Raw genomic sequence first — 17409 nt, 5'->3', positions numbered from 1 at the left:
CGTCACCAAGACAACGGCCGGGTAAGTATGAATTTCTTTTTCTTTTACTAGGGAAAGGGCTGTCCCTTCTCTCTATCCTGCACTGATAGAGAGAAGGGAAGCCCTTTCCCCCTCAATACGCAACGGCCAGTCCGCATCAATTTAATGCCCATTTTAGGCAAAGCCGCGACAGAATCTGCAACACAGATTATGTGCGGCATTGATGCGGACAGTGTATGCAGAACTCCGCCACGTCTGGGCATGCCCTTAGACTGTCACACAGAAACCTCTGCATGTTCTTTATATCCACAATTTCTAGTTATAATCCCTCCTCATCGGGCTGCAGCGGCCAAACCGCAGGAGAAGTGGGGGGTGTGAACATAATCTTAGGCAGCCTTGGCTGGAATTACAGCTGTGATTGGATAGAGTAGGTCACATGTGGACACGAAGTCCCTGTTTACACACCAAGTTTTTTGCAGGTGGAAAAATCTGCCTCAAAATTCCTTCTGCCGCTTTTTTTACGCATTTTTCGACCACGGCCATTGAGCACCGCAGGCAAAAATGCTGCGAAAACCATTTTCTTTGCCTCCCATTGATGGCAATGGGAGGTCAGAGACGGAAACGCTTGAAGAAAGGGCTTGACGCTGCTTTTTCCTGTGAGTGTTTTTTTCTCGTGGGAAAAACGCCTCTGCATCCCATTGAAATCAATAAGATTAGTTTTCGGACGTTTTTTGGTGCGGTTTTCGATGCGTTTTCCACTTAAAAAAACGCTCCAAAAAAACTCTGTGTGAACTAGGCCTAATATTTCTCCATATATTACATGTGGCTTTTGCAGCATATTTGGCTGTGCATCCTTTGCATTACAATCTACTGCAGATTGTTACTGCTGCAAGTTTATGCAGTTTTCTAGAACCCTATTTACATTCATACTTTATGTGTCAATTTGACCATGGAAATCTGCAATAAATATGTAACATGTGAACATAGACTTAGGGGCTACACGTGATGTTTCAGGCTACATTTACACACTGCAACCAGGTTACATCACACTTGTCTTCTCTCCCAGATTGTCCTGGAGACTTCCAAACTAGGGAAGATCTTACATGATGTAGCTGCATAAAGGAAGGCACTCTGCTGGGACTATTTGTGAGGGGGAACTCTGCTTGTAGTGGTTATTGGGGGCAGTCTGCTGGCACTAATTATTGGAGGCACTTTGCTGGCAATATGGTTTATTGAGGTGGTCTCTGCTGGTAGTGTTGTTTATGAGGGGGCAGTATACTGGCACTGTTTAAGGGACAATACTCTGCTGGCACTGTATGGGGGCACTCTGCTTAGTCTAATGATGGGGTCGCTCGCTGATAACTGAGGCTTCTTAGCTGTCCTTATCGGTGGGGTTTACATAGGAAAGAAATTCTCAAACCACATCTCAAATCTCCCTGTAGTTGATTCTAAAAACAGACAAGTACGGCTCAGAAAAACGGCTGCAAACAAATAACCATTGATGTGAATGGAAATGAACAAAATCTTTTTTGCTTTCTGCGATTATTATTTACATGTTTTATAAGACATGTTGCATCTCGTGTTATACACAGCAGGAGGCAACAGCACACGTCTTATCACACAGGAAGAGGAAATACATCAGAAAGGGAAACGGGAAGAGGAAGAGCAGCCATGTCATACAGGAAATACAGGGAAGTGACATCATCACAGGAGGTAACGTATATCCTGTGTGCGGGGACCCCAGAAATATGATGAGACTGACGTATCAGGGCTGATACATAGTAATGTTATGTTAATGTTATGTTATTATATATCATTACGTGTGTGCTTAGGCTGTGCTTATATATGTTAGTAGGTCGGACCAGAAGGATCGCGTGTTCTGTATACAAGCTCCAGATAAGAAGAACATGGATAAGCACAACAACACCAGCGCTCCTGGGACTGCGCTCCAACCACACAGCATTTCATCCGGAGGATCGACTGTTCCGTAGTCCAAAACGTCGCTTCTCGGGTTCTATTCCTACAATGGAGGAAAAAGTCAATTACATATTTTCAGTAATTATTGTTACAATATCTCCTTTAAGGAAATCTCATGTATGGAATATTTTTTTGTATCACCTTAACTTCTGGTTACACCTGAAATGCCCTATAAGGGTATTTAGATATCATAGAGGGGGGTATCACGCTGGAGACCCTCTCTATGACCCAAATGGAAGCTCTGCGCCACCTCTGTCCAGAGGCTGTGTGTGGTATTGCAGCTTTTCTGTATTGAAATGTATAGGGCTAAGCTGTCCACACACCGCACATCACCTGTGGACAGGTGTGGCTCTGTTTTTGGAAGATATCAGCTCTATTTTTCTAATTATGTACAACCCCTTTAATGAAATAATCTCTTTAGAGGGTTTTCTCCATCTCAGACGTTTATGTGATATCCACCTATGCGCATGCACGCAGCTCTCTCCGTTCTGTACTATGGGAGTTACGCAAATAGTTCAACAGCGCTCAGCTGTTTCCGAAACTTCCATAGAACAGAATAGAGAGAGGGACGTGCGAGGCCTTTCCCAAGTCATTCTCCACCTGGAATCAGCAGCCATTAGACGGGACAGGGATCTGGGAACAAAGCAGGACAGGGTCAGGGAGAGACCTCCGTTTTCCACATAGGTGTGAGTCCCAGAGAAATAGTAAGATGGGAGTACCCCTTTAAATAAAACTTCTTAGTGATGATCCATTTTCTTAAGGTGTTTAATTAAACTATGGACAGTGAGGTCGAAGAACCGGCACCCAAAATATCTATAGTGGTGTGACATGCCTGTTACTAACGCTGTATACAAGCTCCCCACGTATAACAGACAGGGCCCTCACTGAGACTTTGTAGGGGCTCCTAGAGACAAATATATATTGATGTACAGACATTTTCCCCTCCGTTATTGTGCAGCACGACCTCCCCACATATAACAGGCAGGACCCTCACTGACCCCCTGGACAGACACATAGGCCTGAATATATTTATATCTTTATATTTTCCATTATTCACCTGCAGGAAATGTTATTTTTAGAAATGGGGAGAAATACTTGGAATTGTGTTTTTTTAGTTTCTGATGTTATTTTTGTTACTTCTCAGGTATAAGGAGAAAAGTATCCGGCACATACAAGATGAGACGTGGATGAAGATGTGCGGAGGACTGTACCCCACCGGGAAAGAGCGGGCTGTCACTGGTATTACCATGGGGCAGATTTACTAAGGCCTCATGCACACGACCGTAGTGAGGTGCATTGACCGTGACTTACGGCTCGTACGTCCGCGGAGTGTCACCCACAGCCACCCTCAAATTGCGGGCCGTGCATATGACCGCGTGCATTATTTTCTATGAGCCTGTACCGCAAAACACGACCGTAATAAGACATGTCCGTTGTTTTTGCGGTCCAGGTTCCTGGGCAATGCATGGACCGTGGAAACCAAGGTCGTATGCATGGGCCCATTGAAATGAATGGGGTCGCAATTCACCTGCAGATTTGCGGGTGAATTGCGGCCGCAAAAATAAGTTAGTGTGCATGGGGCCTAAAACTATCTGAGTTTTACACAGTGTAAACTGATACAAGGAAGTCAGAAATTGCGCCAAATTTATCACAGTGGTGCACGATGTATGATAGATTTTGCTAGACATGTTAGACACTTTTCTCTTCCTTATACCACCTCTTGGTTGGCTTAGTTTAAGACACGCCCCTTTATTCTAGGCCACGCCCCTTGTCAAGCACGCCGCAAAATGTGTCTAAAACAATTAATAAATATGGCGCACAACATGTACGCCATAATTCTGGCTCAATTTGAATAGTAAATCTGTCCTACTATAAATGTAATATAAATTTGGGGTTAGTATTCAGGGCATATTCCCTATTTAAAGAATTGATAAGAGTCGGGAATCCTTCAGCTTAGTCCATTCTCTCTACTATCAGTCAGTACAGGGAGTAGTAGTACATATAAAACATTACATTGTCACCATGTCAGGTTTATTCTGCCTGCACTGACAGCACAAAGTCTTCATGGTGACTGCAGGACTGGAAGTCAAGGACCACCTCTATGATGTCCGCGGGACCTAATAGGGATATGGCGCTGTTTCCATTTATTTGTTGTTGTACTGTAATGAGAATATTATTTACATGCAGTATTTATTGCTAGGGGTATTTTTTTTTCTGAAAATTCTATAAAGAGCAAGTGGTGTAGGATTGGTTCAGACTGGTGACATCAAGACACAAATGTGACCTCAAGAATTCGTCAATGAGCTGATAATCCCGGTGCCAATTCTGGCTGCAAGTAATATATAAAGGGGCACACCTACCTCAAGTACTGGCACAGTATAAGGTCATCAGGGTGACTGCAGGACTGGAATTAACGCTCTTTTATGAAAAGTGTGTTTTGCAATGTTCAGCACATGGCAGCTTTGTGTATATAGTAGTATATAGACCCTACTGCACTGATTCTTCATACTATACCCTAATAGAGCATAGTTGACAATATTTGGAATTTCTTTCTAGGGGCACTTCGTTTTCAGATGGATTGAGACAGGACTTGACAGGGCGTACCTTTGACAGAACGTGGTTCATTGGGCATGGCTTGTCATGGGGCAGGGTTAGTGAGAATACACTTTGTGTACCAGATATTCCCTGTATTCTGTCCTCACTATAAAAACATTGCAGTAAGGACAGTATAGAGGGAGGGTATCGCCTGCAGAAGTGATCTAAGTAAGTATGGCACGTGACCACTGTGGCCAGTGATTGACTAGTTCGATCATGTGCCGATACGGGACATCACTGGTCCAGCCTATGTAAACAGGCCGGCAGGGGATTGTGAACCGCCGGCACTGGAGCCGCAGAGAATTAGAAGGTGGGTATTTGCTAAATGGTGCAATTTTCAGTTTGAATTACAATTTTTATAAAGCCTGGAAAACCCCTTTAATACCAAACCCTAAAATGTATTCAGACCCCCGGACAAATCCCCTTTATGTACTTCCCGCTCCTTCAGCAGCTCTGGGTCCCATTCGGCTCCGGACCCCACCTCTGCTGGCTGAGCCAGGAGCTGTTAGTGATATTGGCCTTTACATATTGGAGTAATCCAATAGATAACAGCCAATTTTTTAAATAAAATCCTGCGATGTAGTTTGGGTGGGCACTGCGCCTTTGATTGCATGACACATTTTTCTTGGAGTTCCCCTTTAAAAATTGGTAAGCGGCGGGTAACACAAATACTTCACACGTGGACAGTAAAGTAAAACCCATTTTATTTTGACTGTATTTCTGGACCGGACTGGTCCGGGACTAAACTTGACTGGTCCCTTCGTCAGGTTAAGATCAGATAAAGGGACAAGTCGTGCCAGAAACGCGTATTTAAATAAAATTCTACCATCGCTTGGCGCCCTATCTGTCCCCGTTTTGAAACCTTTGTGTTAACCGCATCTTAGTTGAGCAGATTTACTTGTGAATTTTGTATCTTAGTTGAACATAGAACGCACTATCTACCTACCTGGCAGATAAAGGGTCTTGGTGTGGGTCACGGGGAATATCTTCAAGAGAGCAACTCTTCACTAGGACATTTTATTTATTCTTGTTTCAGAACTGAAGGGAATGTACCGTACAACATCAGCAGGAGGAAGCCCTGGTGTCGAGAACGTCAGCCATGGAAAGGGATGTGCCAGATCAAGGTCTCTACGCTAAAGAGGCAGCAGATATGAACCACTAATGTCCATCTAAGAATGCCGGAACGTCATCCGTCCACACCTCCTCCTTCCCATCCCCCACTGTCCAGAAGGGGTTTTTAAGATCCATCCAATTAAAAGACAACTGTCCAGAAGTCTTTGAAAATGAAGCCTTGTCCATGATTCGCAGGGCTGTGGTGAAGTACAATGGTTTTGGGTGTTTAATGGCAAGTCTCTTCAGATGCCCGGCAATGGACTTCCTCCCCTCGTCCTGTTTGGTAGGGTCTCTGCACTCCCTTTCCTGTAGAACAGCTGCCTCTACAGATTCCCAAGGCCATCCATATTTTTTTCCTGTCTGGCTGATAGCAACACATGTCAATAAAAACATACCTCAATGTATTTATTGTATTTCTAATAAAAATGGATAGACAAATACATAAAAATAATTTGTTTTACTTCCAAAGAACTTTCATAAAATCTATATTATACCTGTGTAATCAATTGTGGACATGGTCACTGATTCATTGAAGTCCAGCAAAGAAATCCCCCAGCCTGAGACATACTGTACTCCGTGTCAGAAGAACAAGAAGCTACAAAAAGAGAGACAACTGTATCCAGTCGATGTTCTTATCAACAAAGAGGTTTAAAAGGTGAGAAGACTAATTGAAATTTTTTTTCAAGGTATTACTCTAGGGAGCGCTCCTGTTATCATCTTTGTCTCACACTGTATTTTCCTAAGGTACTGTATACATTTCACTCATTAATGCCGACCTAGCCAAGTGAGCACACAACAAACTAAGCCTGCGCACCCAAATAGAGTACCAACCATCTACACATCATTCCAATAAAGGAGTTTTGCCTTTGCACAGCGCTCCAAGGGGAGCACAATACAACTTCAATACTGCAAATACCTAACCTGAACGTCACATCTGCACCTTCCTCTTCTCTTTTGAAGATGTTAGTGTACAGAGTAGTAGGGGAATTGACCAGACATGATGTGCTGCCTCGTGGACTGTCCTATATTTCCAGAGCGAAGGAAAGATAGGTGGTCTGGCCAGTTGTAGACTTCATCCCTAACATCTGACACAGACCAAAATAAGTATTCGGCACTCAAAGCCAAAGTTTTAAGAAATCTCAAGTGCGCCAACTACAGCGGTCAGCCGCCATTCGGAACGAAGCGCCAACTACTGGATGTACCAGCAATCAGAACGGCACAGTGCCTGATGAAGGTCATGTAATGACCGAAGCGTCACACTAAGCCTCGCATCTACAACCACTTGAAAAAAAATCAAGATTTCTTCTTTAAACTTCAGCTTTGTGTGCCAAATACTTATTTTGACTACGATTGGGTTGGGACCCTATTCGTGCACCTACATCGTCCAGTGCGTTCTGAACCACTACTTATCTGGCACAGACCATCCTGGAGCTGAATGTCTCTGAGGCTGCTCTTTCAAAGTTGCTAATGTAGCTCATCTGGGCTCCATAGACCCAACCTTTATATATGACTCCTAGAGAAATGGGTTAGTGAAAGAAAAAGGTAAAATTCAGATCCTGGAGGCCATTGAGTATGTCAACCTTTGGACCTTGATTGGCATCTACGCCATATTTTCAGAGTAATCCATCAGATGTCTCAAGAAGAACATTTTATGAGGAAAGGACAATATTGATGAGATTGCAGGTCCTCCTGTTTCTAACTCAGATAATTATTACCCAGCATCCAGGTAAATAGTGCATACAAAGTCCAGAAAAATAACCAGGCGACTGTCCAGATAAACATTGGATACCGCACCCAGAAATGGTGCATTGTGCCCCGATAAATATTTCCTTAAAAGGAATGTCCGAGAAATTAAACTAGTTGCATGGAATGTTTTGAAATGAAAAAAACAGCCATTACTCACCTGTTAAATCCCCTGCACCCATGATCTGGTGGTCAACCCGATGGGTTGATTGAATAGACTACCCTATGTGGATCGACACCCGCTACAAAATTCTCACCCAAAAATTAAGATATGGAATAGGTTACCCCTTTCTATGGCAGATCGAATAGCCGTAATTAAAATGATAGTATTACCCCAGTTGTTGTATCCATTGATTAACAGTCCCATATGGATAGGAGAAAAGACGTTTAAATGCATAGAAAGCTTAACCCCTTCCCGACATTTGTCGTAAGTATACGACATGGAAAGCCAGTGCTTCCCGCAAAATGTCATATACTTACGCCAAATAATTGGCACCGGCTCAGAAGCTGAGTCGGTGCCATCATCGCCGGATCTCAGCTGTATCTGACAGCTGACATCCGGCTGTAATGGCGGTGACCAAAATTAGCTTCGATCCCCGCCATTAACCCCTTCAATGCAGCGTTCAAACGTGATCACTACATTTAACCTGTTTGCAGCTCATTGGAACCACAGCAATGAAATTGCCGGGGTTCCGGTGGCTGCAATAGCAACCGGAAGCCTAATACTGGCCTCCCAGTCTGCCTAGCACGGAAGCCGGTCAAGATCCGTACAGCGGCGGAGCCTGATCGGCTTCCGTAGCCGCCGGCAAGATGGCGCCGACTCAGGAGCTGATCCAGCGTCATCAGCGGTGGAGGTCAGCGATATATTACAGCTGACATCCACATGAAATGGTAGGATCCGATCCCTGCCATTAACCCCTTTGATGCAGCAATCGAAAGCGATTGCTGCATCTTAGCGGTTGCTAGCAGATCGCCAGCCCTGACAGGCAATCAGGACTTGCGACTGCTGCTATGGCAACAGGAGACACAATGACCTCCTGCTCTGCCATTACGGAAGCTGATTAGGCCCCGCCGGGAGGCGAAGCCTAATCGGCTTGCTGTCAGTGAATAACTGACAGATCTAATACATTTCACTATGTAGGTAGTGCAATGTATTAGAAAAAAACTAAAGCTGACAGTTGGACCGTCAAGTCCCCTAGTGGGACTTGAGAAAAAGTGTAAAAAGAAGTATAAAAAAAGTGTCAAAAAAAAGTGAAAAAAATAAAAGTTTGAAAACAATAAAAGTTTCAAGTAATAAAATAAAACACAATCGCCCTTTTTCACTTATCAAGTCCTTTATTATTGAAAAATAATAATAAACCATACGTATTTGGTATCGCCGGGACTGTAACGACCTGAGGTATCAAAATATAATATTATTTATTGCACACGGTGAACAACGTAAAAAAAAAACGTACCAGAGTTTCTGTTTTTTGGTCACTTTGACCTACATATATTGGAATAAAAAGTGATCAAAAGTCACACGTATCCAAAAATCGTACCTATAAAAACTATAGCTCGTCTCGCAAAATACAAGCCCTCATACAGCTCCGTCGACAAAAAAGTAAAAAAGTTATTGTTCTCACAACTTGGCGACACAAAAAATACATTCTTTTTACAAAAGTAATTTTATTGTGCAAAAAAATGTAAAACATAAAAAAGTGCTAGAAATTAGGTATCGCCAGAATCGTACGGACCCGCAGAATAAAGTTAACATGTAATTTATAATGCTTGGTGAACGCTGTATAAAAAAAACCTAAAAAAAAACTATGCCAGAATTTTATTTTTTTGTTTACCTGGCCTCCCAAAAAATAGGATAAAAGGTGATCAAAAAGTCACATGTACCTCAAAATGGTACCAATAATAACTACAGCTCGTCCAGCAAAAAAACAGCCCTCATACCACTACGTCTATGAAAAAATAAAATTAGTTAAGGCTCCAATAAGTCAGGAAAGAAAAAATATGCAGTTGTGCCGGCCCGAGGGGAACATTTCTTCTGTTTCAAGAGGCGATTTACCAAGGACCTAAAATTAGGGAACCAGGAAGGGCAGGGCCCAAACATATCCGCTGGAAGCGAGGGTGCCCGTATTATACCAGGACAACACTTTCCCAGCAAAATTCCCCAAACTGCAAAGGTGCGGAGTGTGGACCAAAAGGGGGATAAGAAAGGACGCCATATATCAGTGCGACACCGCAGGGCCGCCATCAGGAATTTCAGGGCCCCCTACAGCTAAATTTTTTGGGCCCCCCTACCGTGGCACCGCCTGTTAACGGTACTCCGTCCAGCACTATATCATGGTACCCAGGGCGGCCATCAGGGGGGGTATTAGGGGTACTGATGTGAGAGGCCCGGCCAAACCTAATTGAAAGGGGGGCCCGGCAAACTGCCGCGACTTGCCTTTGGTAGAAAAAAAACAGGCCCCTGCAATGGGGCCCGTTTTTTTCACCAAAAGAATGTTGTGAGCTGCGGGCCCCCCTTTCAATTAGGTTTGGCCGGGCCTCTCACATCAGTACCCATAATACCCCCCCTGATGGCGGCCCTGGGTAGCATGGGGGTCGTCATGGGGCCGTCAAACACCGCCGCCCGTGCGACCGATCGCGCGCACCCGCAAACTCCTGCGCATGGGCACCGGCGACCGCCTGGAACCGCGCACCGAATTTTGAGGCAGATATTGACCTGCCCACACTATCTTGCCGCGTTTTTTGCCCGCTGCGATTGAGGACAGCAGACAAAAAACGCAGGGAAAAATGCATTTTCTGCCTCCCATTGATTTCGATGGGAGGTCAGAGGCGGAACCGCGGCAAGAAAGGACGTGCTGCTTTTTCTTTTTTCCGCGACTGGCTCCCATTGATTTCAGATTAAATCAATGGGAGGCGGTTTTGGAAGTTTTTTGGTGCTGATTCTGACGCAGTGTCCGAGTCAATATCAAGGCCCAAAAAGTCTGTGAACTGGGCCTTATTGTTAGGGCTTATTCAGACGAACGTGTAATACGTCCGTGCAACGCGCGTGATTTTCACACGGACCTATGTTACTCTATGGGGCCATGCAGACTGTCCGTGATTTTCACGCAGCGTGTGTCCGCTGCGTAAAACTCACGACATGTCCTATATTTGTGCATTGTTCGCGCATCACGCACCCATTGAAGTCAATGGGTGCGTGAAAGTCACGCCCAGCACTTCCGCAACCGTATAAACTATGAATGAAAACAGAAAAGCACCACGTGCTACAAACATACAAACAGAGTGTCATAATGATGGCGCGAAAATCACGCAGCCGCGCATCATACGCTGCTGCCACACGGAGCTGTTATGGACCTTTTGCATGCGCAAAACGCCATGTTTTTGCGCGCGCAAATAGCACGCGCTCGTGTGAATCCGGCCTTAGGGTAGGAACACACTAGGCATGAACGCTGCGGATTTTATGCAACACATTTTATTGTGGAAAATCCGCAGCGTATCACAGTCGCAGCAGAGTGGATGAGATATGAACAAATCTCATCCACACTCTGCAAAAAAAATTGACCTGCAGTGTGGCTTTTGGCTTTTTAAGTCGCATGTCAATGTATTCTGTGGGATCGCTGCTCCTCTGTTGCGGAAATGCTGCGGTTCTGCCGCAAAAATCACACATGAGAAAAAATAAAAAGGCACTTTTTTAAATTTATAAAAAAGTTTAGACTTGCCCCGGCCGTAGTCCTGGTGACGCGATCCTCTAGTCTTAGCGCAGCTCGGCCTCCTGTCATGACTTTTCATCCCATGTGACCGCTGCAGCGGTCACATGGTCTACAGCGTCATCCCAGGAGGCGGGGCTACGTTCAGAAGAGAGAGATGCGTCACCAGGACTACGGCCGGGGTAAGTCTAAACTTTTTTTTCCCTGCAGGATTCCCGCAGCGGACACGCCTCACGAAACCTGCACCACTACTTGGTGCGGTTTTGCTTGCAGAATTCCCTGCGGCTACCGGGGCGGATAAGCTGTGTAGTTTTACTCAGCATATCCGCCTAGTGTGTCCCTTATGATGTCGCTCCTGGAGCTGCTGCCGGTCTCTAAATAGGCAGTTGGTCCAGTAGAATTTGGAATTATTTTTTTTTGTGAACCAGCTTAAAAAAATACAAAACTTTTGTGTTAGGGCCTGTTCACATCACTGTTCGCTTCCGCTCCGGGGTTCCATCTGAGGTTTCCGTCGGGTGAACCCCGCAACGGAAAGTGAAAGTGACAGCACAGCTTCCGTCACAATTAGCGCAGTCGACTGCACTATTGATTCCGTCCGAAAACCAGCCGGAATGGTGACGAACGGAAACCATTAGCGATGTTTCCGTCACCATTGAGATCAATGGTGACTGAAACGGAAGCTGTGCTGTCACTTTCACTTTCCGTTGCGGTGTTCACCCGACAGAAACCTCAGATGGAACCCCGGAGCGGAAGCGAACGGTGATGTGAACAGGCCCTAACACAAAAGTTTTGTATTTTTTTAAGCTGGTTCACAAAAAAAAATAATTCCAAATTTTACTGGACCAACTGCCTATTTAGAGACCGGCAGCAGCTCCAGGAGCTGCGCTAAGAATAGAAGATCGCGTCACCAGGACTACGGCCGGGGTAAGTATAAACTTTTTTATCAATTTAAAAAAGTGCCTTTTTTTTTTCTCTTTTGTGATTTTTGCGGCAGAACCGCAGCATTTCCGCACCAGACGAGTGGCGATTCTGCAGCATAAATTGACATGCTGCGGCCTAAAAAGCCACACTGCAGGTCAATTTTTTTTGCAGCGTGTGGATGAGATTTGTTCAAATCTCATCCACTCGGCTGTGACTGTGATACACTGTGGATTTTCCACAATAAAATGTGTTGCATAAAATCCGCAGTGTTCATGCCTAGTGTGTTCCTACCCTAAGGCCGGATTCACACGAGCGCGTGATTTTTGCGTGCGCAAAAAACGTGGCGTTTTGCGCATGCAAAAGGTCCATAACAGCTCCGTGTGTCAGCAGCGTATGATGCGTGGCTGCGTGATTTTCGCGCAGCCGCCATCATTATGACACTCTGTTTGGATGTTTGTAGCACGTGGTGCTTTTCTGTTTTCATTCATAGTTTATACGGCTGCAGGAGTGCTTCCATGTGCTGGGCGTGACTTTCACGCACCCATTGACTTCAATGGGTGCGTGATGCGCGAACAATGCACAAATATTGGACATGTCGTGAGTTTTACGCAGCGGACACACGGACACACGCTGCGTGAAAATCACTGACAGTCTGCACGGCCCCATAGACTAACATAGGTCCGTGCGAGGCGCGTGAAAATCACACACGTTGCACGGACGTATTACACGTTCGTCTGAATAAGCCCTAACAATAAGGCCCAGTTCACAGAGTTTTTGGGCCTTGATATTGACTCGGACACTGCGTCAGAATCAGCACCAAAAAACTTCCAAAACCGCCTCCCATTGATTTAATCTGAAATCAATGGGAGCCAGTCGCGGAAAAAAGAAAAAGCAGCACGTCCTTTCTTGCCGCGGTTCTGCCTCTGACCTCCCATCTAAATCAATGGGAGGCAGAAAATGCATTTTTCGCTGCCTTTTTTGTCTGCTGTCCTCAATCGCCGCGGGCAAAAAACGCAGCAAAAAACGCGGCAAGATAGTGTGGGCAGGTCAAAATCTGCCTCAAAATTCTTTAAGGAATTTTGAGGCAGATTTTTTTGGCCTGCAAAAATACTCTGTGTGAACAGGGCCATACATAAACAGCACTTTCAGACACTTTACTCACTGTGTCAGAAGAGCTGCTCCCTCTCCAGTCCTCGTCAGGCGATGTCTTCGGTCCAGATGTCGTCCTTCACCTCCAGGCTCCAGAAAATTGCGGGGATCGAAGAACTCCTGCCGTCGCGCAAGAACTGGACTCCTCCCCCTCTCCTTACGCAGCTACGCTCTGGAGGAGGAGAAGAAGGAGGAGGCGGAGGCGGAGTCGGACGAGGAGGCGCTGGACGAGGAGGCCGAGGAGGAGGACGAGGAGGCGGAGGACGAGGAGTCGGAGGCGGGCCAGCAGGTAATTAGACTGTGCGCCGCTGTTCTTCCCAGTTGATTGGTCGCTGTACTTTTGGTGCGTGCGCACCGCATCCCTCTCGGCGGCGGGCACGAGCGGGTTGCTTTCCAGCCTTCCCCAGGTCGTTCGCGCGTGAGCGCGCGTTTGCGGTAACGAGTGCGCCGGCGCGCGCTTGCGGTCGTTCGCGCGCGCGGTCGCGCGCGGTGTTTCGCGGCAGTGTTAGATGAGAGGGGGGCCCGCAGCTCACAGCGGTGTTTGATGAGAGGGGGGCCCGCAGCTCACGACATTGCTTTGGTGAAAAGAACAGGCCTAATTGCAGGGGCCTGTTTTTTTCTAACAAAGGCAAGTCGCGGCAGTTGCCGGGCCCCCCTTTCAATTAAGTTTGGCCGGGCCCCCTACAGTAGTACCCCTAATACCCCCCTGATGGCGGCCCTGCGACACCGGCCTGTGCAGAAAGGATTGCTTCACAGCGTAACACACATCTATGGATCATTTTATTGCTTTTTTACCCCATTATTATGCCACCTGACTATGTCCCTGATGTACTCTGCCCAGGTTACATATGCCCCACATTATAAATGGAAACACCAGCAATAATCAAACAAATCTACTACTAAGCAAAATCCGCTCTCAAAAAGCCTAATGGCGCTCCCTCCGCTCTGAACCCTACAATGTGCCCAAACAGCAGTTTACTTCCACATATATGGCATCTTCATACCCGGGAGACCCTTTTAACAATTTTTGGGGTGTGTGTCTCCAGTGGCATAAACTGGGCATGACATATTTGTCACTGAAATGGCATATCTAGGGAAAAATATTAATTTTTAATTTGCACCATCCGCATTGCAATCATTTATGGAAAAGACCTGTGGAGTGAAAATGCTCACTACACCCCTTAATAAATGCCTTGAGGGGTGTAGTTTCCAAATGGGGTCATTTCTCAGGGGTTTCTTTTTATTATTCCACATCTGAGCCTCTGCAGTTGTGAACCAATACTTTGTAAATCGACAAATTAGGCCTCAATTTTACATGGTACACTTTCACTCCTGAGCCTGGTCGAATGTCAGGGCAAAAGATTAGGGCCCCATGTAGGGTGTTTCTAAAACCGGGAAACACTGCATAATAATTAGAGAGCTGTCTTGTTATGGTGGCACAAGCTTGGCACCACATATTGGCATATCTATGGAAAAACTCCCATTTTCACTCTGCAACATCGAGTGCACACTAAATTCTACAAAACACCTGCAGGGTTAAAATGCTTACTACACCCCTAGGTAAATGCATTGAGGGGTGTAGTTTCCAAAATTTAGTCACTTCCGGGGGGTTTCCACTGTTTTGGGCCCATAGGCGCCCAGAAACCAATCCAGCAACATTTGCACTCCAAATGGCGCTCCTTCCCTTCTGAGCCCTGCCGTGTGCCCAAACAGCAGTTTATGACCACATATGGGGTATTGCCGTGCTCGGGAGAAATTTCTTTACAAATGTTGTGTTCTTTTTTTCCTTTATTTGTTGGGAAAATGAAAAATTTTGCGCTAAAGCTACGTCTTATTGAAGAAAAAGGATTGTTTTTATTTTCACTGCCCAATTCTAATAAATTCTATGAAACATCTGTTGGGTCAAAATGCTTACTACACCCCTAGATGAATTCCTCAAGAGGTGTAGTTTCTTTTGGGGCGTTTTCATTGTTTTGTCCCCTCAGGAGCTTTGCAAATGTGACATGGCCTCTGCAAACCATTCCTGCTAAATGTGATCTCCAAAAGCCAAATAGCGCTCTTTCCCTTCTAAGCCCTGCCGTGTGTCTAAACAGCCACTTATTACCACATGTGGGGTATTGTTTTACTCGGGAGAAATTGCTTTACAAATTTTGCAGTGCTTTTTCTCCTTCAGTCCTTGTGGAAATGAGAAAAAATTAGCTAAACCTACATTTTCTTTGAAAAAATATAGATTTTTATTTTCAGGGCCTAGTTCCAATAATTTCAGCAAAGACCTGTGGGGTCCAAACGCTCATTATACCCCTAGATAATTTCCTCAATCGGTGTAGTCTCCAAAATGGGGTCACTTGTGGGGGGGGGTTTCCACTGTTTTATCCCCTCAGGGGCTTTGTAATTGTGACATGGCCTCTGCAAACTATTCCTGCTAAATTTGAGCTCCAAAAGCCAAATGGCGTTCCATCTCTTCTAAGCCCTGCCGTGTCTCAATACAGCCAATTATTACCACATGTGGGGTATTGTTTTACTCGGGAGAAATTGCTTTACAAATTTTGCAGTGGTTTTTCTCCTTTAGTCCTTGTGGAAACCTACATTTTCTTTGAAAAAATTTAGATTTTAATTTTCACGGCCTAATTCCAATAATTTCTGTAAAAAACCTGTGCGGTCAAAATGCTCACTACACCCCTAGATAATTTCCTTGAGGTGTGTAGTTTCCCAAATGGGGTCACTTTTGGGGGATTTTCACTGTTTTGGCACCTCAAGAGCCCTTCAAACCTGACATGGTGCCTAAAATATATTCTAATAAAAGTAAGGCCCCAACATCCTCTAGGTGGTCCTTTGCTTCTGAGGCCAGTGCTTCATTCCAGTAGCACGCTACGGCCACATGTGGGATATTTCCAAAAACTGCAGAACCTGGGCAATAAATATTGAGTTGCATTTCTCTGATAAAACCTTCTGTGTTATAAAAAAAATTGTATTAAAAATGTATTTTAAAAAATATGTAATTTGTAAATTTCACCTCTACTTTGCTTTAATTCCTGTGAAATGTCTAAATGGTTAACCCCTTAGTGACCAGCCCATTTTAAGCCCTAATGACCAAGCTATTTTATTTGTTTTTCCATAGTCGCATTCAAAGAGCTATAACTTTTTTATTTTTTCGTCTACATAGCTGTATGAGGACTTGTTTTTTGCGGGATTAGTTGTACTTTTTAATAGCACCATTTTTGGGTACATATAATTTTTTTATTAACTTTTATTAACTTTTTTTGGGGGGTTTATAAAAAAAACCTGAAATTCCGCCATTGTTCTATGCGTTTTTAAATTGACGCCGTTCACTGTGCGACGTAAATAACATGTTACCTTTATTCTATGGGTCGGTACGATTACACCGATACCACATATGTAGAGGTTTCTTAAGTTTTACGACTTTTGCACAATAAAAACACTTTTGAACTAAAATTATTTGTTTTGCATCGTCGCTTTCCAAGGGCCATAACTTTTTAATTTTTTCATCAATGTATTGATTGTTTGGGCTTGTTTTCTGCGGGACGAGACATAGTTTTGATTGGTTCTGTTTTGGGGTGCATGGGACTTATTGATTCATTTTTATTATGACTTTTTTGGGGGGCAATGGAAAAAAATTGCAATTTCGCCATTGTTTTTTGCATTTTTTTTTTACGGTGTTCACTTTGCGGTTTAAATTACATATTAACTTTATTAATGGAGTAATTACGGTCGCGGTGATACCATATATGTGTACTGTTATTATTTTTTTACACTTTTACTAAATAAAACCACTTTCTATGGAAAAAAATGGTTTTATTTATTTTTTTACTGTACTTTTTATTAATAATCTTTATTTCACATTGATTACTTCTTTTATTAGTCCCACTAGGGGACTTTACTGTGCGATCTTCAGATCGCTGCTATAATGCTTTGGTATACTTCGTATACCAGAGCATTATTGCCTGTCAGTGTAAATCTGACAGGCAATCTGTTAGGACGTGCCTCCGGCACGTCCTAACAGGCATGTGTCCAGGGCAGACCTGGGAGCTTTTATCAAGCCCCCGGCTGCCATGACACCCCATCGGAGACCCGTTATAGCATTTGCGGGCCGCCGATGGGTGACGGGGAGCTCACTCCCTCTGTAAACAAAGTTAGATGCCGCGGTCGCTATTGACGGCGGCATTTAACGGGTTAAACGGCCACGATCGAAGTAAACTTCGTTCGC

General features: G+C 44.7%; 1 long non-coding RNA gene across 1 annotated transcript; it reads left to right on the top strand.

Moving 5' to 3' along the window:
• The first annotated feature begins 948 nt into the window (after nt 1–948).
• LOC142699034 (uncharacterized) lies at nt 949–6095 on the top strand. The gene is made up of 4 exons (XR_012865934.1): nt 949–1692; nt 1832–2034; nt 3101–3195; nt 5588–6095. It is a non-coding gene; the product is annotated as an uncharacterized LOC142699034 (long non-coding RNA).
• The last annotated feature ends 11314 nt before the right edge of the window (nt 6096–17409 follow it).

This window comes from Rhinoderma darwinii, unplaced genomic scaffold (assembly GCF_050947455.1).
Source record: "Rhinoderma darwinii isolate aRhiDar2 unplaced genomic scaffold, aRhiDar2.hap1 Scaffold_115, whole genome shotgun sequence".
Classification (NCBI taxonomy): domain Eukaryota; kingdom Metazoa; phylum Chordata; class Amphibia; order Anura; family Rhinodermatidae; genus Rhinoderma; species Rhinoderma darwinii.
Note: the sequence above shows the minus strand (reverse complement) of the source record. Positions and strands in the feature narration are given on the sequence as shown.